Raw genomic sequence first — 18,515 nt, 5'->3', positions numbered from 1 at the left:
ACGATCATTGTGACATCTGAATTCATTAATTATCTGAAATACACTGCGTGTGCGTGTGATGTTAAATGTTTGAACCAAGGTTAACGGTTAAAGTGTCAGAGAATGGGTGGTGATTTTTTGACGTCCTCCCATGATCTGAAGTGAGCGTGCGTGTTTGTGTTGGTGAAAGTTTAAGAAATGTACAACTGTCGGTTCAGCTCTCTGGTGCTCCCTGCTGGCAGTATCACTATACTGTCCTCATGTTTCACAAAAATAGTTTTGAGAGACGTTGTCAGTTTTTGTATGTTGCTTAAATCCTCCAAAGCGGTTGGCAGTAAACATCAGTGCCCTATACCACGAAGCTCGCTGAACATACCCAGGCTTTCTTGGGAAAACCTGGCTCGACAGAGCCGCAACTCGCAATCAGAGTTAAATGGTACCACGAAGCTCACTTTAGATTCAATTAGTTGAACCAGGTTTTCCGCTTTAGGTTCAGTGCGCGTTCACGTGAAAGGGGCGTTTTTTGCGTCATTTTTCTCACCTTTACGATAGATCAATCAGTCTATATGCGTTTAAGTTAAAATATTCTGCATATTGTTTGTAAAATAACTATGCCAAATGCAGAATTGTTCGCCATTAATCCAAATAGAATGATGATGATTTAAAAATGCATAAGCAACGTCCATCCTGCCTTATTCTATCATTTAGGGAATTCACTTTAAATACACCCTATTTAAGAAATGTATGGCATGTTTTCGACTGCTGTGAGGTAGCGGCTCTAGCGTAATGGATTGGTATAAGACCCGAACGCCAGCGACCGGGGTTCAATTTCGCCGGTCTATCATCATGCAATTTACCCCCATAGATGTGGTGCCAGCACGGCCTTGAAAATATGGCTTCAAGTTCGAAATAAGCACAAAAATATAATTTCATAAGCTTTAGTGAATAAGTATTCCATATGCATGAGAATTAGGACTTTTTAAGCTTCACATACATTTGCATTACTTGTGAGTCGAACACCCCGGGCAGAAATTCAAGACTGACGCGCTACCTCCACTCCAGCACACTGTCACAGAGACACAATGCGCAACAGTAATCATTGTCTACATAAGGTCCAAAAGGACGATCAAATAACGAACACCCTCTGATGAGAATCTGTATCTCTCATGAAGAACCCCAATTTCGTTGTTTGCACAATGACAATAAAGTCTGAAATCTGAATATCGTCAGACAATGCCAAGGGATCGGTTCTGTCCCGTAAAACCCTCTGTCTCCGGAGAGACGCCTGTACGAGAAGTGCGCCGGGGTCCACGGGAACACCCACAAATGGTGACGCCATTGTCAGAGGAGGGGCTAGGAACCTGCGCACGCCGATTTAAGTAGCCGATCTCCGGCTAGACTAAGCCGAAAAACTGCTCCCGACCAGGTTTGGTTGCGAGCATAAGTCACCATGGTGATACAGCGACGCTAAAAGAGATCGACTTTCGTGGTACAACTAACCCAGGCTTGGAGCTCAACATACCTCGCTAACCCTCTAAGCGAGCTTCGTGGTACAGGGCCCAGGTCACGGTACGCCACGGTAGGCCACGGAGTCAATGAGCTCGAGTTGAAAAAGAAAAAGCTTACAGCACCTGGTATTCCCAGGCGGTCTCCCATCCAAGTACTAACCAGGCCCGACCCAGCTTAGCTTCCGAGATCAGACGAGATCGGCCGTGTTCAGGGTGGTATGGCCGTAAGCAATTAGTGCAGGCGCAAAACCAGGTTTTATACAGTAGCACATAAGGAGTGAGAAAGCTGCTGAGGCTTGACGTTACACTTTTACAAAAACAATCATTAGTTAGATATAAACGGCAGTAATTGATTCAGTAGGACTCCTTATCCATGTAAACGATCATTGTGACATCTGAATTCATTAATTATCTGAAATACACTGCGTGTGCGTGTGATGTTAAATGTTTGAACCAAGGTTAACGGTTAAAGTGTCAGAGAATGGGTGGTGATTTTTTGACGTCCTCCCATGATCTGAAGTGAGCGTGCGTGTTTGTGTTGGTGAAAGTTTAAGAAATGTACAACTGTCGGTTCAGCTCTCTGGTGCTCCCTGCTGGCAGTATCACTATACTGTCCTCATGTTTCACAAAAATAGTTTTGAGAGACGTTGTCAGTTTTTGTATGTTGCTTAAATCCTCCAAAGCGGTTGGCAGTAAACATCAGGTCACGGTACGCCACGGTAGGCCACGGAGGCAATGAGCTCGAGTTGAAAAAGAAAAAGCTTACAGCACCTGGTATTCCCAGGCGGTCTCCCATCCAAGTACTAACCAGGCCCGACCCTGCTTAGCTTCCGAGATCAGACGAGATCGGGCGTGTTCAGGGTGGTATGGCCGTAAGCAATTAGTGCAGGCGCAAAACCAGGTTTTATACAGTAGCACATAAGGAGTGAGAAAGCTGCTGAGGCTCGACGTTACACTCTTACAAAAACAATCATTAGTTAGATATAAACGGCAGTAATTGATTCAGTAGGACTCCTTATCCATGTAAACGATCATTGTGACATCTGAATTCATTAATTATCTGAAATACACTGCGTGTGCGTGTGATGTTAAATGTTTGAACCAAGGTTAACGGTTAAAGTGTCAGAGAATGGGTGGTGATTTTTTGACGTCCTCCCATGATCTGAAGTGAGCGTGCGTGTTTGTGTTGGTGAAAGTTTAAGAAATGTACAACTGTCGGTTCAGCTCTCTGGTGCTCCCTGCTGGCAGTATCACTATACTGTCCTCATGTTTCACAAAAATAGTTTTGAGAGACGTTGTCAGTTTTTGTATATTGCTTAAATCCTCCAAAGCGGTTGGCAGTAACATCAGGTCACGGTACGCCACGGTAGGCCACGGAGTCAATGAGCTCGAGTTGAAAAAGAAAAAGCTTACAGCACCTGGTATTCCCAGGCGGTCTCCCATCCAAGTACTAACCAGGCCCGACCCTGCTTAGCTTTCGAGATCAGACGAGATCGGGCGTGTTTTTTTTTTTTTTCTTTTTGTGACACCCGTCACTACTTACAGCAACCTGGGCTTCTGAGGAGGTCTCCCATCCAAGTACTAACCAGGCCCGACCCTGCTTAGCTTCCGAGATCAGACGAGATCGGGCGTGTTCAGGGTGGTATGGCCGTAAGCAATTAGTGCAGGCGCAAAACCAGGTTTTATACAGTAGCACATAAGGAGTGAGAAAGCTGCTGAGGCTCGACGTTACACTCTTACAAAAACAATCATTAGTTAGATATAAACGGCAGTAATTGATTCAGTAGGACTCCTTATCCATGTAAACGATCATTGTGACATCTGAATTCATTAATTATCTGAAATACACTGCGTGTGCGTGTGATGTTAAATGTTTGAACCAAGGTTAACGGTTAAAGTGTCAGAGAATGGGTGGTGATTTTTTGACGTCCTCCCATGATCTGAAGTGAGCGTGCGTGTTTGTGTTGGTGAAAGTTTAAGAAATGTACAACTGTCGGTTCAGCTCTCTGGTGCTCCCTGCTGGCAGTATCACTATACTGTCCTCATGTTTCACAAAAATAGTTTTGAGAGACGTTGTCAGTTTTTGTATGTTGCTTAAATCCTCCAAAGCGGTTGGCAGTAAACATCAGGTCACGGTACGCCACGGTAGGCCACGGAGTCAATGAGCTCGAGTTGAAAAAGAAAAAGCTTACAGCACCTGGTATTCCCAGGCGGTCTCCCATCCAAGTACTAACCAGGCCCGACCCTGCTTAGCTTCCGAGATCAGACGAGATCGGGCGTGTTCAGGGTGGTATGGCCGTAAGCAATTAGTGCAGGCGCAAAACCAGGTTTTATACAGTAGCACATAAGGAGTGAGAAAGCTGCTGAGGCTCGACGTTACACTTTTACAAAAACAATCATTAGTTAGATATAAACGGCAGTAATTGATTCAGTAGGACTCCTTATCCATGTAAACGATCATTGTGACATCTGAATTCATTAATTATCTGAAATACACTGCGTGTGCGTGTGATGTTAAATGTTTGAACCAAGGTTAACGGTTAAAGTGTCAGAGAATGGGTGGTGATTTTTTGACGTCCTCCCATGATCTGAAGTGAGCGTGCGTGTTTGTGTTGGTGAAAGTTTAAGAAATGTACAACTGTCGGTTCAGCTCTCTGGTGCTCCCTGCTGGCAGTATCACTATACTGTCCTCATGTTTCACAAAAATAGTTTTGAGAGACGTTGTCAGTTTTTGTATGTTGCTTAAATCCTCCAAAGCGGTTGGCAGTAAACATCAGGTCACGGTACGCCACGGTAGGCCACGGAGGCAATGAGCTCGAGTTGAAAAAGAAAAAGCTTACAGCACCTGGTATTCCCAGGCGGTCTCCATTCCAAGTACTAACCAGGCCCGACCCTGCTTAGCTTCCGAGATCAGACGAGATCGGGCGTGTTCAGGGTGGTATGGCCGTAAGCAATTAGTGCAGGCGCAAAACCAGGTTTTATACAGTAGCACATAAGGAGTGAGAAAGCTGCTGAGGCTTGACGTTACACTTTTACAAAAACAATCATTAGTTAGATATAAACGGCAGTAATTGATTCAGTAGGACTCCTTATCCATGTAAACGATCATTGTGACATCTGAATTCATTAATTATCTGAAATACACTGCGTGTGCGTGTGATGTTAAATGTTTGAACCAAGGTTAACGGTTAAAGTGTCAGAGAATGGGTGGTGATTTTTTGACGTCCTCCCATGATCTGAAGTGAGCGTGCGTGTTTGTGTTGGTGAAAGTTTAAGAAATGTACAACTGTCGGTTCAGCTCTCTGGTGCTCCCTGCTGGCAGTATCACTATACTGTCCTCATGTTTCACAAAAATAGTTTTGAGAGACGTTGTCAGTTTTTGTATGTTGCTTAAATCCTCCAAAGCGGTTGGCAGTAAACATCAGGTCACGGTACGCCACGGTAGGCCACGGAGTCAATGAGCTCGAGTTGAAAAAGAAAAAGCTTACAGCACCTGGTATTCCCAGGCGGTCTCCCATCCAAGTACTAACCAGGCCCGACCCTGCTTAGCTTCCGAGATCAGACGAGATCGGGCGTGTTCAGGGTGGTATGGCCGTAAGCAATTAGTGCAGGCGCAAAACCAGGTTTTATACAGTAGCACATAAGGAGTGAGAAAGCTGCTGAGGCTCGACGTTACACTTTTACAAAAACAATCATTAGTTAGATATAAACGGCAGTAATTGATTCAGTAGGACTCCTTATCCATGTAAACGATCATTGTGACATCTGAATTCATTAATTATCTGAAATACACTGCGTGTGCGTGTGATGTTAAATGTTTGAACCAAGGTTAACGGTTAAAGTGTCAGAGAATGGGTGGTGATTTTTTGACGTCCTCCCATGATCTGAAGTGAGCGTGCGTGTTTGTGTTGGTGAAAGTTTAAGAAATGTACAACTGTCGGTTCAGCTCTCTGGTGCTCCCTGCTGGCAGTATCACTATACTGTCCTCATGTTTCACAAAAATAGTTTTGAGAGACGTTGTCAGTTTTTGTATGTTGCTTAAATCCTCCAAAGCGGTTGGCAGTAAACATCAGGTCACGGTACGCCACGGTAGGCCACGGAGGCAATGAGCTCGAGTTGAAAAAGAAAAAGCTTACAGCACCTGGTATTCCCAGGCGGTCTCCCATCCAAGTACTAACCAGGCCCGACCCTGCTTAGCTTCCGAGATCAGACGAGATCGGGCGTGTTCAGGGTGGTATGGCCGTAAGCAATTAGTGCAGGCGCAAAACCAGGTTTTATACAGTAGCACATAAGGAGTGAGAAAGCTGCTGAGGCTCGACGTTACACTTTTACAAAAACAATCATTAGTTAGATATAAACGGCAGTAATTGATTCAGTAGGACTCCTTATCCATGTAAACGATCATTGTGACATCTGAATTCATTAATTATCTGAAATACACTGCGTGTGCGTGTGATGTTAAATGTTTGAACCAAGGTTAACGGTTAAAGTGTCAGAGAATGGGTGGTGATTTTTTGACGTCCTCCCATGATCTGAAGTGAGCGTGCGTGTTTGTGTTGGTGAAAGTTTAAGAAATGTACAACTGTCGGTTCAGCTCTCTGGTGCTCCCTGCTGGCAGTATCACTATACTGTCCTCATGTTTCACAAAAACTAGTTTTGAGAGACGTTGTCAGTTTTTGTATGTTGCTTAAATCCTCCAAAGCGGTTGGCAGTAAACATCAGGTCACGGTACGCCACGGTAGGCCACGGAGGCAATGAGCTCGAGTTGAAAAAGAAAAAGCTTACAGCACCTGGTATTCCCAGGCGGTCTCCCATCCAAGTACTAACCAGGCCCGACCCTGCTTAGCTTCCGAGATCAGACGAGATCAGGCGTGTTCAGGGTGGTATGGCCGTAAGCAATTTAGTGCAGGCGCAAAACCAGGTTTTATACAGTAGCACATAAGGAGTGAGAAAGCTGCTGAGGCTCGACGTTACACTTTTACAAAAACAATCATTAGTTAGATATAAACGGCAGTAATTGATTCAGTAGGACTCCTTATCCATGTAAACGATCATTGTGACATCTGAATTCATTAATTATCTGAAATACACTGCGTGTGCGTGTGATGTTAAATGTTTGAACCAAGGTTAACGGTTAAAGTGTCAGAGAATGGGTGGTGATTTTTTGACGTCCTCCCATGATCTGAAGTGAGCGTGCGTGTTTGTGTTGGTGAAAGTTTAAGAAATGTACAACTGTCGGTTCAGCTCTCTGGTGCTCCCTGCTGGCAGTATCACTATACTGTCCTCATGTTTCACAAAAATAGTTTTGAGAGACGTTGTCAGTTTTTGTATGTTGCTTAAATCCTCCAAAGCGGTTGGCAGTAAACATCAGGTCACGGTACGCCACGGTAGGCCACGGAGGCAATGAGCTCGAGTTGAAAAAGAAAAAGCTTACAGCACCTGGTATTCCCAGGCGGTCTCCCATCCAAGTACTAACCAGGCCCGACCCTGCTTAGCTTCCGAGATCAGACGAGATCGGGCGTGTTCAGGGTGGTATGGCCGTAAGCAATTAGTGCAGGCGCAAAACCAGGTTTTATACAGTAGCACATAAGGAGTGAGAAAGCTGCTGAGGCTCGACGTTACACTTTTACAAAAACAATCATTAGTTAGATATAAACGGCAGTAATTGATTCAGTAGGACTCCTTATCCATGTAAACGATCATTGTGACATCTGAATTCATTAATTATCTGAAATACACTGCGTGTGCGTGTGATGTTAAATGTTTGAACCAAGGTTAACGGTTAAAGTGTCAGAGAATGGGTGGTGATTTTTTGACGTCCTCCCATGATCTGAAGTGAGCGTGCGTGTTTGTGTTGGTGAAAGTTTAAGAAATGTACAACTGTCGGTTCAGCTCTCTGGTGCTCCCTGCTGGCAGTATCACTATACTGTCCTCATGTTTCACAAAAACAGTTTTGAGAGACGTTGTCAGTTTTTGTATGTTGCTTAAATCCTCCAAAGCGGTTGGCAGTAAACATCAGGTCACGGTACGCCACGGTAGGCCACGGAGGCAATGAGCTCGAGTTGAAAAAGAAAAAGCTTACAGCACCTGGTATTCCCAGGCGGACTCCCATCCAAGTACTAACCAGGCCCGACCCTGCTTAGCTTCCGAGATCAGACGAGATCGGGCGTGTTTTTTTTTTTTTCTTTTTGTGACACCCGTCACTACTTACAGCAACCTGGGCTTCTGAGGAGGTCTCCCATCCAAGTACTAACCAGGCCCGACCCTGCTTAGCTTCCGAGATCAGACGAGATCGGGCGTGTTCAGGGTGGTATGGCCGTAAGCAATTAGTGAAGGCGCAAAACCAGGTTTTATACAGTAGCACATAAGGAGTGAGAAAGCTGCTGAGGCTCGACGTTACACTCTTACAAAAACAATCATTAGTTAGATATAAACGGCAGTAATTGATTCAGTAGGACTCCTTATCCATGTAAACGATCATTGTGACATCTGAATTCATTAATTATCTGAAATACACTGCGTGTGCGTGTGATGTTAAATGTTTGAACCAAGGTTAACGGTTAAAGTGTCAGAGAATGGGTGGTGATTTTTTGACGTCCTCCCATGATCTGAAGTGAGCGTGCGTGTTTGTGTTGGTGAAAGTTTAAGAAATGTACAACTGTCGGTTCAGCTCTCTGGTGCTCCCTGCTGGCAGTATCACTATACTGTCCTCATGTTTCACAAAAATAGTTTTGAGAGACGTTGTCAGTTTTTGTATGTTGCTTAAATCCTCCAAAGCGGTTGGCAGTAAACATCAGGTCACGGTACGCCACGGTAGGCCACGGAGTCAATGAGCTCGAGTTGAAAAAGAAAAAGCTTACAGCACCTGGTATTCCCAGGCGGTCTCCCATCCAAGTACTAACCAGGCCCGACCCGGCTTAGCTCCCGAGTTCAGACGAGATCGGGCGTGTTCAGGGTGGTATGGCCGTAAGCAATTAGTGCAGGCGCAAAACCAGGTTTTATACAGTAGCACATAAGGAGTGAGAAAGCTGCTGAGGCTTGACGTTACACTTTTACAAAAACAATCATTAGTTAGATATAAACGGCAGTAATTTATTCAGTAGGACTCCTTATCCATGTAAACGATCATTGTGACATCTGAATTCATTAATTATCTGAATTACACTGCGTGTGCGTGTGATGTTAAATGTTTGAACCAAGGTTAACGGTTAAAGTGTCAGAGAATGGGTGGTGATTTTTTGACGTCCTCCCATGATCTGAAGTGAGCGTGCGTGTTTGTGTTGGTGAAAGTTTAAGAAATGTACAACTGTCGGTTCAGCTCTCTGGTGCTCCCTGCTGGCAGTATCACTATACTGTCCTCATGTTTCACAAAAATAGTTTTGAGAGACGTTGTCAGTTTTTGTATGTTGCTTAAATCCTCCAAAGCGGTTGGCAGTAAACATCAGGTCACGGTACGCCACGGTAGGCCACGGAGGCAATGAGCTCGAGTTGAAAAAGAAAAAGCTTACAGCACCTGGTATTCCCAGGCGGTCTCCCTTCCAAGTACTAACCAGGCCCAACCCTGCTTAGCTTCCGAGATCAGACGAGATCGGGCGTGTTCAGGGTGGTATTGCCGTAAGCAATTAGGGCAGGCGCAAAACCAGGTTTTATACAGTAGCACATAAGGAGTGAGAAAGCTGCTGAGGCTTGACGTTACACTTTTACAAAAACAATCATTAGTTAGATATAAACGGCAGTAATTGATTCAGTAGGACTCCTTATCCATGTAAACGATCATTGTGACATCTGAATTCATTAATTATCTGAAATACACTGCGTGTGCGTGTGACGTTAAATGTTTGAACCAAGGTTAACGGTTAAAGTGTCAGAGAATGGGTGGTGATTTTTTGACGTCCTCCCATGATCTGAAGTGAGCGTGCGTGTTTGTGTTGGTGAAAGTTTAAGAAATGTACAACTGTCGTTTCAGCTCTCTGGTGCTCCCTGCTGGCAGTATCACTATACTGTCTTCATGTTTCACAAAAATAGTTTTGAGAGACGTTGTCAGTTTTTGTATGTTGCTTAAATCCTCCAAAGCGGTTGGCAGTAAACATCAGGTCACGGTACGCCACGGTAGGCCACGGAGGCAATGAGCTCGAGTTGAAAAAGAAAAAGCTTACAGCACCTGGTATTCCCAGGCGGTCTCCCATCCAAGTACTATCCAGGCCCGACCCTGCTTAACTTCCGAGATCAGACGAGATCGGGCGTGTTCAGGGTGGTATGGCCGTAAGCAATTAGTGCAGGCGCAAAACCAGATTTTATACAGTAGCACATAAGGAGTGAGAAAGCTGCTGAGGCTCGACGTTAAACTTTTACAAAAAAAATCATTAGTTAGATATAAACGGCAGTAATTGATTCAGTAGGACTCCTTATCCATGTAAACGATCATTGTGACATCTGAATTCATTAATTATCTGAAATACACTGCGTGTGCGTGTGATGTTAAATGTTTGAACCAAGGTTAACGGTTAACGTGTCAGAGAATGGGTGGTGATTTTTTGACGTCCTCCAATGATCTGAAGTGAGCGTGCGTGTTTGTGTTGGTGAAAGTTTAAGAAATGTACAACTGTCGGTTCAGCTCTCTGGTGCTCCCTGCTGGCAGTATCACTATACTGTCCTCATGTTTCACAAAAACAGTTTTGAGAGACGTTGTCAGTTTTTGTATGTTGCTTAAATCCTCCAAAGCGGTTGGCAGTAAACATCAGGTCACGGTACGCCACGGTAGGCCACGGAGGCAATGAGCTCGAGTTGAAAAAGAAAAAGCTTACAGCACCTGGTATTCCCAGGCGGTCTCCCATCCAAGTACTAACCAGGCCCGACCCTGCTTAGCTTCTGAGATCAGACGAGATCGGGCGTGTTCAGGGTGGTATGGCCGTAAGCAATTAGTGCAGGCACAAAACCAGGTTTTATACAGTAGCACATAAGGAGTGAGAAAGCTGCTGAGGCTCGACGTTAAACTTTTACAAAAAAAATCATTAGTTAGATATAAACGGCAGTAATTGATTCAGTAGGACTCCTTATCCATGTAAACGATCATTGTGACATCTGAATTCATTAATTATCTGAAATACACTGCGTGTGCGTGTGATGTTAAATGTTTGAACCAAGGTTAACGGTTAAAGTGTCAGAGAATGGGTGGGGATTTTTTGACGTCCTCCCATGATCTGAAGTGAGTGTGCGTGTTTGTGTTGGTGAAAGTTTAAGAAATGTACAACTGTCGGTTCAGCTCTCTGGTGCTCCCTGCTGGCAGTATCACTATACTGTCCTCATGTTTCACAAAAACAGTTTTGAGAGACGTTGTCAGTTTTTGTATGTTGCTTAAATCCTCCAAAGCGGTTGGCAGTAAACATCAGGTCACGGTACGCCACGGTAGGCCACGGAGGCAATGAGCTCGAGTTGAAAAAGAAAAAGCTTACAGCACCTGGTATTCCCAGGCGGACTCCCATCCAAGTACTAACCAGGCCCGACCCTGCTTAGCTTCCGAGATCAGACGAGATCGGGCGTGTTTTTTTTTTTTTTCTTTTTGTGACACCCGTCACTACTTACAGCAACCTGGGCTTCTGAGGAGGTCTCCCATCCAAGTACTAACCAGGCCCGACCCTGCTTAGCTTCCGAGATCAGACGAGATCGGGCGTGTTCAGGGTGGTATGGCCGTAAGCAATTAGTGAAGGCGCAAAACCAGGTTTTATACAGTAGCACATAAGGAGTGAGAAAGCTGCTGAGGCTCGACGTTACACTCTTACAAAAACAATCATTAGTTAGATATAAACGGCAGTAATTGATTCAGTAGGACTCCTTATCCATGTAAACGATCATTGTGACATCTGAATTCATTAATTATCTGAAATACACTGCGTGTGCGTGTGATGTTAAATGTTTGAACCAAGGTTAACGGTTAAAGTGTCAGAGAATGGGTGGTGATTTTTTGACGTCCTCCCATGATCTGAAGTGAGCGTGCGTGTTTGTGTTGGTGAAAGTTTAAGAAATGTACAACTGTCGGTTCAGCTCTCTGGTGCTCCCTGCTGGCAGTATCACTATACTGTCCTCATGTTTCACAAAAATAGTTTTGAGAGACGTTGTCAGTTTTTGTATGTTGCTTAAATCCTCCAAAGCGGTTGGCAGTAAACATCAGTGCCCTATACCACGAAGCTCGCTGAACATACCCAGGCTTTCTTGGGAAAACCTGGCTCGACAGAGCCGCAACTCGCAATCAGAGTTAAATGGTACCACGAAGCTCACTTTAGATTAAATTAGTTGAACCAGGTTTTCCGCTTTAGGTTCAGTGCGCGTTCACGTGAAAGGGGCGTTTTTTGCGTCATTTTTCTCACCTTTACGATAGATCAATCAGTCTATATGCGTTTAAGTTAAAATATTCTGCATATTGTTTGTAAAATAACTATGCCAAATGCAGAATTGTTCGCCATTAATCCAAATAGAATGATGATGATTTAAAAATGCATAAGCAACGTCCATCCTGCCTTATTCTATCATTTAGGGAATTCACTTTAAATACACCCTATTTAAGAAATGTATGGCATGTTTTCGACTGCTGTGAGGTAGCGGCTCTAGCGTAATGGATTGGTATAAGACCCGAACGCCAGCGACCGGGGTTCAATTTCGCCGGTCTATCATCATGCAATTTACCCCCATAGATGTGGTGCCAGCACGGCCTTGAAAATATGGCTTCAAGTTCGAAATAAGCACAAAAATATAATTTCATAAGCTTTAGTGAATAAGTATTCCATATGCATGAGAATTAGGACTTTTTAAGCTTCACATACATTTGCATTACTTGTGAGTCGAACACCCCGGGCAGAAATTCAAGACTGACGCGCTACCTCCACTCCAGCACACTGTCACAGAGACACAATGCGCAACAGTAATCATTGTCTACATAAGGTCCAAAAGGACGATCAAATAACGAACACCCTCTGATGAGAATCTGTATCTCTCATGAAGAACCCCAATTTCGTTGTTTGCACAATGACAATAAAGTCTGAAATCTGAATATCGTCAGACAATGCCAAGGGATCGGTTCTGTCCCGTAAAACCCTCTGTCTCCGGAGAGACGCCTGTACGAGAAGTGCGCCGGGGTCCACGGGAACACCCACAAATGGTGACGCCATTGTCAGAGGAGGGGCTAGGAACCTGCGCACGCCGATTTAAGTAGCCGATCTCCGGCTAGACTAAGCCGAAAAACTGCTCCCGACCAGGTTTGGTTGCGAGCATAAGTCACCATGGTGATACAGCGACGCTAAAAGAGATCGACTTTCGTGGTACAACTAACCCAGGCTTGGAGCTCAACATACCTCGCTAACCCTCTAAGCGAGCTTCGTGGTACAGGGCCCAGGTCACGGTACGCCACGGTAGGCCACGGAGTCAATGAGCTCGAGTTGAAAAAGAAAAAGCTTACAGCACCTGGTATTCCCAGGCGGTCTCCCATCCAAGTACTAACCAGGCCCGACCCAGCTTAGCTTCCGAGATCAGACGAGATCGGCCGTGTTCAGGGTGGTATGGCCGTAAGCAATTAGTGCAGGCGCAAAACCAGGTTTTATACAGTAGCACATAAGGAGTGAGAAAGCTGCTGAGGCTTGACGTTACACTTTTACAAAAACAATCATTAGTTAGATATAAACGGCAGTAATTGATTCAGTAGGACTCCTTATCCATGTAAAATATCATTGTGACATCTGAATTCATTAATTATCTGAAATACACTGCGTGTGCGTGTGATGTTAAATGTTTGAACCAAGGTTAACGGTTAAAGTGTCAGAGAATGGGTGGTGATTTTTTGACGTCCTCCCATGATCTGAAGTGAGCGTGCGTGTTTGTGTTGGTGAAAGTTTAAGAAATGTACAACTGTCGGTTCAGCTCTCTGGTGCTCCCTGCTGGCAGTATCACTATACTGTCCTCATGTTTCACAAAAATAGTTTTGAGAGACGTTGTCAGTTTTTGTATGTTGCTTAAATCCTCCAAAGCGGTTGGCAGTAAACATCAGGTCACGGTACGCCACGGTAGGCCACGGAGGCAATGAGCTCGAGTTGAAAAAGAAAAAGCTTACAGCACCTGGTATTCCCAGGCGGTCTCCCAACCAAGTACTAACCAGGCCCGACCCTGCTTAGCTTCCGAGATCAGACGAGATCGGGCGTGTTCAGGGTGGTATGGCCGTAAGCAATTAGTGCAGGCGCAAAACCAGGTTTTATACAGTAGCACATAAGGAGTGAGAAAGCTGCTGAGGCTCGACGTTCCACTCTTACAAAAACAATCATTAGTTAGATATAAACGGCAGTAATTGATTCAGTAGGACTCCTTATCCATGTAAACGATCATTGTGACATCTGAATTCATTAATTATCTGAAATACACTGCGTGTGCGTGTGATGTTAAATGTTTGAACCAAGGTTAACGGTTAAAGTGTCAGAGAATGGGTGGTGATTTTTTGACGTCCTCCCATGATCTGAAGTGAGCGTGCGTGTTTGTGTTGGTGAAAGTTTAAGAAATGTACAACTGTCGGTTCAGCTCTCTGGTGCTCCCTGCTGGCAGTATCACTATACTGTCCTCATGTTTCACAAAAATAGTTTTGAGAGACGTTGTCAGTTTTTGTATATTGCTTAAATCCTCCAAAGCGGTTGGCATACATCAGGTCACGGTACGCCACGGTAGGCCACGGAGTCAATGAGCTCGAGTTGAAAAATAAAAAGCTTACAGCACCTGGTATTCCCAGGCGGTCTCCCATCCAAGTACTAACCAGGCCCGACCCTGCTTAGCTTTCGAGATCAGACGAGATCGGGCGTGTTTTTGTTTTTTTTCTTTTTGTGACACCCGTCACTACTTACAGCAACCTGGGCTTCTGAGGAGGTCTCCCATCCAAGTACTAACCATGCCCGGCCCTGCTTAGCTTCCAAGTTCAGACGAGATCGGGCGTGTTCAGGGTGGTATGGCCGTAAGCAATTAGTGCAGGCGCAAAACCAGGTTTTATACAGTAGCACATCAGGAGTGAGAAAGCTGCTGAGGCTTGACGTTACACTTTTACAAAAACAATCATTAGTTAGATATAAACGGCAGTAATTGATTCAGTAGGACTCCTTATCCATGTAAACGATCATTGTGACATCTGAATTCATTAATTATCTGAAATACACTGCGTGTGCGTGTGATGTTAAATGTTTGAACCAAGGTCAACGGTTAAAGTGTCAGAGAATGGGTGGTGATTTTTTGACGTCCTCCCATGATCTGAAGTGAGCGTGCGTGTTTGTGTTGGTGAAAGTTTAAGAAATGTACAACTGTCGGTTCAGCTCTCTGGTGCTCCCTGCTGGCAGTATCACTATACTGTCCTCATGTTTCACAAAAATAGTTTTGAGAGACGTTGTCAGTTTTTGTATGTTGCTTAAATCCTCCAAAGCGGTTGGCAGTAAACATCAGGTCACGGTACGCCACGGTAGGCCACGGAGTCAATGAGCTCGAGTTGAAAAAGAAAAAGCTTACAGCACCTGGTATTCCCAGGCAGTCTCCTATCCAAGTACTAACCAGGCCCGACCCTGCTTAGCTTCCGAGATCAGACGAGATCGGGCTTGTTCAGGGTGATATGGCCGTAAGCAATTAGTCCAGGCGCAAAACCAGGTTTTATACAGTAGCACATAAGGAGTGTGAAAGCTGCTGAGGCTCGACGTTACACTTTTACAAAAACAATCATTAGTTAGATATAAACGGCAGTAATTGATTCAGTAGGACTCCTTATCCATGTAAACGATCATTGTGACATCTGAATTCATTAATTATCTGAAATACACTGCGTGTGCGTGTGATGTTAAATGTTTGAACCAAGGTTAACGGTTAAAGTGTCAGAGAATGGGTGGTGATTTTTTGACGTCCTCCCATGATCTGAAGTGAGCGTGCGTGTTTGTGTTGGTGAAAGTTTAAGAAATGTACAACTGTCGGTTCAGCTCTCTGGTGCTCCCTGCTGGCAGTATCACTATACTGTCCTCATGTTTCACAAAAATAGTTTTGAGAGACGTTGTCAGTTTTTGTATGTTGCTTAAATCCTCCAAAGCGGTTGGCAGTAAACATCAGGTCACGGTACGCCACGGTAGGCCACGGAGTCAATGAGCTCGAGTTGAAAAAGAAAAAGCTTACAGCACCTGGTATTCCCAGGCGGTCTCCCATCCAAGTACTAACCAGGCCCGACCCTGCTTAGCTTCCAGATCAGACGAGATCGGGCGTGTTCAGGATGGTATGGCCGTAAGCAATTAGTGCAGGCGCAAAACCAGGTTTTATACAGTAGCACATAAGGAGTGAGAAAGCTACTGAGGCTCGACGTTACACTCTTACAAAAACAATCATTAGTTAGATATAAACGGCAGTAATTGATTCAGTAGGACTCCTTATCCATGTAAACGATCATTGTGACATCTGAATTCATTAATTATCTGAAATACACTGCGTGTGCGTGTGATGTTAAATGTTTGAACCAAGGTTAACGGTTAAAGTGTCAGAGAATGGGTGGTGATTTTTTGACGTCCTCCCATGACCTGAAGTGAGCGTGCGTGTTTGTGTTGGTGAAAGTTTAAGAAATGTACAACTGTCGGTTCAGCTCTCTGGTGCTCCCTGCTGGCAGTATCACTATACTGTCCTCATGTTTCACAAAAATAGTTTTGAGAGACGTTGTCAGTTTTTGTATGTTGCTTAAATCCTCCAAAGCGGTTGGCAGTAAACATCAGGTCACGGTACGCCACGGTAGGCCACGGAGTTAATGAGCTCGAGTTGAAAAAGAAAAAGCTTACAGCACCTGGTATTCCCAGGCGGTCTCCCATCCAAGTACTAACCAGGCCCGACCCTGCTTAGCTTCCGAGATCAGACGAGATCGGGCGTGTTCAGGGTGGTATGGCCGTAAGCAACTAGTGCAGGCGCAAAACCAGGTTTTATACAGTAGCACATAAGGAGTGATAAAGCTGCTGAGGCTCGACGTTACACTCTTACAAAAACAATCATTAGTTAGATATAAACGGCAGTAATTGATTCAGTAGGACTCCTTATCCATGTAAACGATCATTGTGACATCTGAATTCATTAATTATCTGAAATACACTGCGTGTGCGTGTGATGTTAAATGTTTGAACCAAGGTTAACGGTTAAAGTGTCAGAGAATGGGTGGTGATTTTTTGACGTCCTCCCATGATCTGAAGTGAGCGTGCGTGTTTGTGTTGGTGAAAGTTTAAGAAATGTACAACTGTCGGTTCAGCTCTCTGGTGCTCCCTGCTGGCAGTATCACTATACTGTCCTCATGTTTCACAAAAATAGTTTTGAGAGACGTTGTCAGTTTTTGTATGTTGCTTAAATCCTCCAAAGCGGTTGGCAGTAAACATCAGGTCACGGTACGCCACGGAGTCAATGAGCTCGAGTTGAAAAAGAAAAAGCTTACAGCACCTGGTATTCCCAGGCAGATCTCCCATCCAAGTACTAACCAGGCCCGACCCTGCTTAGCTTCCGTATTCAGACGAGATCGGGCGTGTTCAGGGTGGTATGGCCGTAAGCAAATAGTGCAGGCGCAAAACCAGGTTTTATACAGTAGCACATAAGGAGTGAGAAAGCTGCTGAGGCTCGACGTTACACTTTTACAAAAACAATCATTAGTTAGATATAAACGGCAGTAATTGATTCAGTAGGACTCCTTATCCATGTAAACGATCATTGTGACATCTGAATTAATTAATTATCTGAAATACACTGCGTGTGCGTGTGATGTTAAATGTTTGAACCAAGGTTAACGGTTAAAGTGTCAGAGAATGGGTGGTGATTTTTTGACGTCCTCCCATGATCTGAAGTGAGCGTGCGTGTTTGTGTTGGTGAAAGTTTAAGAAATGTACAACTGTCGGTTCAGCTCTCTGGTGCTCCCTGCTGGCAGTATCACTATACTGTCCTCATGTTTCACAAAAACAGTTTTGAGAGACGTTGTCAGTTTTTGTATGTTGCTTAAATCCTCCAAAGCGGTTGGCAGTAAACATCAGGTCACGGTACGCCACGGAGTCAATGAGCTCGAGTTGAAAAAGAAAAAGCTTACAGCACCTGGTATTCCCTGGCGGTCTCCCATCCAAGTACTAACCAGGCCCGACCCTGCTTAGCTTCCGAGTTCAGACGAGATCGGGCGTGTTCAGGGTGGTATGGCCGTAGACAATTAGTAAAGGCGCAAAACCAGGATTTATACAGTAGCACATAAGGAGTGAGAAAGCTGCTGAGGCTCGACGTTACACTTTTACAAAAACAATCATTAGTTAGATATAAACGGCAGTAATTGATTCAGTAGGACTCCTTATCCATGTAAACGATCATTGTGACATCTGAATTAATTAATTATCTGAAATACACTGCGTGTGCGTGTGATGTTAAATGTTTGAACCAAGGTTAACGGTTAAAGTGTCAGAGAATGGGTGGGGATTTTTTGACGTCCTCCCATGATCTGAAGTGAGCGTGCGTGTTTGTGTTGGTGAAAGTTTAAGAAATGTACAACTGTCGGTTCAGCTCTCTGGTGCTCCCTGCTGGCAGTATCACTATACTGTCCTCATGTTTCACAAAAACAGTTTTGAGAGACGTTGTCAGTTTTTGTATGTTGCTTAAATCCTCCAAAGCGGTTGGCAGTAAACATCAGGTCACGGTACGCCACGGAGTCAATGAGCTCGAGTTGAAAAAGAAAAAGCTTACAGCACCTGGTATTCCCAGGCGGACTCCCATCCAAGTACTAACCAGGCCCGACCCTGCTTAGCTTCCGAGATCAGACGAGATCGGGCGTGTTCAGGGTGGTATGGCCGTAAGCAATTAGTGCAGGCGCAAAACCAGGTTTTATACAGTAGCACATAAGGAGTGAGAAAGCTGCTGAGGCTCGACGTTACACTTTTACAAAAACAATCATTAGTTAGATATAAACGGCAGTAATTGATTCAGTAGGACTCCTTATCCATGTAAACGATCATTGTGACATCTGAATTCATTAATTATCTG

The 18,515-nt window shown here is 44.5% G+C and overlaps 24 non-coding genes across 24 annotated transcripts; all 24 read right to left on the bottom strand.

Annotated features, from left to right (window-relative positions):
• Positions 1–1,598: 1,598 nt before the first annotated feature.
• LOC130394114 (5S ribosomal RNA) lies at positions 1,599–1,717 on the bottom strand. Its single transcript, XR_008897304.1, has one exon. It is a non-coding gene; the product is annotated as a 5S ribosomal RNA (ribosomal RNA).
• Positions 1,718–2,246: 529 nt separating this feature from the next.
• LOC130396732 (5S ribosomal RNA) lies at positions 2,247–2,365 on the bottom strand. Its single transcript, XR_008899355.1, has one exon. It is a non-coding gene; the product is annotated as a 5S ribosomal RNA (ribosomal RNA).
• A 658-nt stretch (positions 2,366–3,023) lies between these two features.
• On the bottom strand, positions 3,024–3,143 carry LOC130394142 (5S ribosomal RNA). The gene has a single exon (XR_008897329.1). It is a non-coding gene; the product is annotated as a 5S ribosomal RNA (ribosomal RNA).
• Positions 3,144–3,672: 529 nt separating this feature from the next.
• Positions 3,673–3,791, bottom strand: LOC130396731 (5S ribosomal RNA). Its single transcript, XR_008899354.1, has one exon. It is a non-coding gene; the product is annotated as a 5S ribosomal RNA (ribosomal RNA).
• Positions 3,792–4,320: 529 nt separating this feature from the next.
• LOC130394572 (5S ribosomal RNA) lies at positions 4,321–4,439 on the bottom strand. Its single transcript, XR_008897717.1, has one exon. It is a non-coding gene; the product is annotated as a 5S ribosomal RNA (ribosomal RNA).
• A 529-nt stretch (positions 4,440–4,968) lies between these two features.
• LOC130396730 (5S ribosomal RNA) lies at positions 4,969–5,087 on the bottom strand. The gene has a single exon (XR_008899353.1). It is a non-coding gene; the product is annotated as a 5S ribosomal RNA (ribosomal RNA).
• Positions 5,088–5,616: 529 nt separating this feature from the next.
• LOC130396729 (5S ribosomal RNA) lies at positions 5,617–5,735 on the bottom strand. Its single transcript, XR_008899352.1, has one exon. It is a non-coding gene; the product is annotated as a 5S ribosomal RNA (ribosomal RNA).
• A 530-nt stretch (positions 5,736–6,265) lies between these two features.
• Positions 6,266–6,384, bottom strand: LOC130399971 (5S ribosomal RNA). The gene has a single exon (XR_008902461.1). It is a non-coding gene; the product is annotated as a 5S ribosomal RNA (ribosomal RNA).
• A 530-nt stretch (positions 6,385–6,914) lies between these two features.
• Positions 6,915–7,033, bottom strand: LOC130396728 (5S ribosomal RNA). The gene has a single exon (XR_008899351.1). It is a non-coding gene; the product is annotated as a 5S ribosomal RNA (ribosomal RNA).
• A 658-nt stretch (positions 7,034–7,691) lies between these two features.
• LOC130394141 (5S ribosomal RNA) lies at positions 7,692–7,811 on the bottom strand. Its single transcript, XR_008897328.1, has one exon. It is a non-coding gene; the product is annotated as a 5S ribosomal RNA (ribosomal RNA).
• Positions 7,812–8,340: 529 nt separating this feature from the next.
• LOC130400842 (5S ribosomal RNA) lies at positions 8,341–8,459 on the bottom strand. Its single transcript, XR_008903315.1, has one exon. It is a non-coding gene; the product is annotated as a 5S ribosomal RNA (ribosomal RNA).
• A 529-nt stretch (positions 8,460–8,988) lies between these two features.
• Positions 8,989–9,107, bottom strand: LOC130400451 (5S ribosomal RNA). Its single transcript, XR_008902935.1, has one exon. It is a non-coding gene; the product is annotated as a 5S ribosomal RNA (ribosomal RNA).
• A 529-nt stretch (positions 9,108–9,636) lies between these two features.
• On the bottom strand, positions 9,637–9,755 carry LOC130394917 (5S ribosomal RNA). Its single transcript, XR_008898029.1, has one exon. It is a non-coding gene; the product is annotated as a 5S ribosomal RNA (ribosomal RNA).
• Positions 9,756–10,284: 529 nt separating this feature from the next.
• LOC130400517 (5S ribosomal RNA) lies at positions 10,285–10,403 on the bottom strand. Its single transcript, XR_008902999.1, has one exon. It is a non-coding gene; the product is annotated as a 5S ribosomal RNA (ribosomal RNA).
• Positions 10,404–11,062: 659 nt separating this feature from the next.
• LOC130394140 (5S ribosomal RNA) lies at positions 11,063–11,182 on the bottom strand. Its single transcript, XR_008897327.1, has one exon. It is a non-coding gene; the product is annotated as a 5S ribosomal RNA (ribosomal RNA).
• A 1,747-nt stretch (positions 11,183–12,929) lies between these two features.
• Positions 12,930–13,048, bottom strand: LOC130394113 (5S ribosomal RNA). The gene has a single exon (XR_008897303.1). It is a non-coding gene; the product is annotated as a 5S ribosomal RNA (ribosomal RNA).
• Positions 13,049–13,577: 529 nt separating this feature from the next.
• On the bottom strand, positions 13,578–13,696 carry LOC130399744 (5S ribosomal RNA). Its single transcript, XR_008902244.1, has one exon. It is a non-coding gene; the product is annotated as a 5S ribosomal RNA (ribosomal RNA).
• A 656-nt stretch (positions 13,697–14,352) lies between these two features.
• Positions 14,353–14,472, bottom strand: LOC130395630 (5S ribosomal RNA). Its single transcript, XR_008898668.1, has one exon. It is a non-coding gene; the product is annotated as a 5S ribosomal RNA (ribosomal RNA).
• A 529-nt stretch (positions 14,473–15,001) lies between these two features.
• LOC130394548 (5S ribosomal RNA) lies at positions 15,002–15,120 on the bottom strand. Its single transcript, XR_008897696.1, has one exon. It is a non-coding gene; the product is annotated as a 5S ribosomal RNA (ribosomal RNA).
• Positions 15,121–15,649: 529 nt separating this feature from the next.
• On the bottom strand, positions 15,650–15,767 carry LOC130395475 (5S ribosomal RNA). Its single transcript, XR_008898528.1, has one exon. It is a non-coding gene; the product is annotated as a 5S ribosomal RNA (ribosomal RNA).
• Positions 15,768–16,296: 529 nt separating this feature from the next.
• Positions 16,297–16,415, bottom strand: LOC130396726 (5S ribosomal RNA). The gene has a single exon (XR_008899349.1). It is a non-coding gene; the product is annotated as a 5S ribosomal RNA (ribosomal RNA).
• Positions 16,416–16,934: 519 nt separating this feature from the next.
• LOC130395736 (5S ribosomal RNA) lies at positions 16,935–17,054 on the bottom strand. The gene has a single exon (XR_008898757.1). It is a non-coding gene; the product is annotated as a 5S ribosomal RNA (ribosomal RNA).
• A 519-nt stretch (positions 17,055–17,573) lies between these two features.
• On the bottom strand, positions 17,574–17,692 carry LOC130400989 (5S ribosomal RNA). The gene has a single exon (XR_008903453.1). It is a non-coding gene; the product is annotated as a 5S ribosomal RNA (ribosomal RNA).
• A 519-nt stretch (positions 17,693–18,211) lies between these two features.
• LOC130399929 (5S ribosomal RNA) lies at positions 18,212–18,330 on the bottom strand. Its single transcript, XR_008902421.1, has one exon. It is a non-coding gene; the product is annotated as a 5S ribosomal RNA (ribosomal RNA).
• Positions 18,331–18,515: the final 185 nt, after the last annotated feature.

This window comes from Gadus chalcogrammus, chromosome 12 (assembly GCF_026213295.1).
Source record: "Gadus chalcogrammus isolate NIFS_2021 chromosome 12, NIFS_Gcha_1.0, whole genome shotgun sequence".
NCBI lineage: Eukaryota > Metazoa > Chordata > Actinopteri > Gadiformes > Gadidae > Gadus > Gadus chalcogrammus.
The sequence above is the reverse complement of the archived record's forward strand: the minus strand, read 5'-3'. Positions and strand labels throughout refer to the sequence as shown.